This window comes from Trachymyrmex cornetzi, unplaced genomic scaffold (genome assembly GCF_001594075.2).
Source record: "Trachymyrmex cornetzi isolate Tcor2-1 unplaced genomic scaffold, Tcor1.1 scaffold818, whole genome shotgun sequence".
NCBI lineage: Eukaryota > Metazoa > Arthropoda > Insecta > Hymenoptera > Formicidae > Trachymyrmex > Trachymyrmex cornetzi.
The window spans coordinates 112,411-112,618 of record NW_017300156.1 but is presented as its reverse complement, the minus strand read 5'-3'; positions in this window follow the sequence as shown (position 1 = coordinate 112,618).

Below are 208 nucleotides of genomic sequence, written 5' to 3'. Positions count from 1 at the left end.
GCGGGAAGTACACAGTTCTCAGCCGCTGCGCGCACCGCACTTTATTAATGATTTTGGCCACTTCGGCTTGTGTAAATCGTCAGATTATATTATTCCCGTAATCCTTGATTAAGTTCCTTCAAAATAAAAAAAAATTTAACCGCGCTCGAGAAAATCCATGTCACGTTTTTTTTTTGCAACTTTGTGACTCTCCCATTTCCTTACGTCA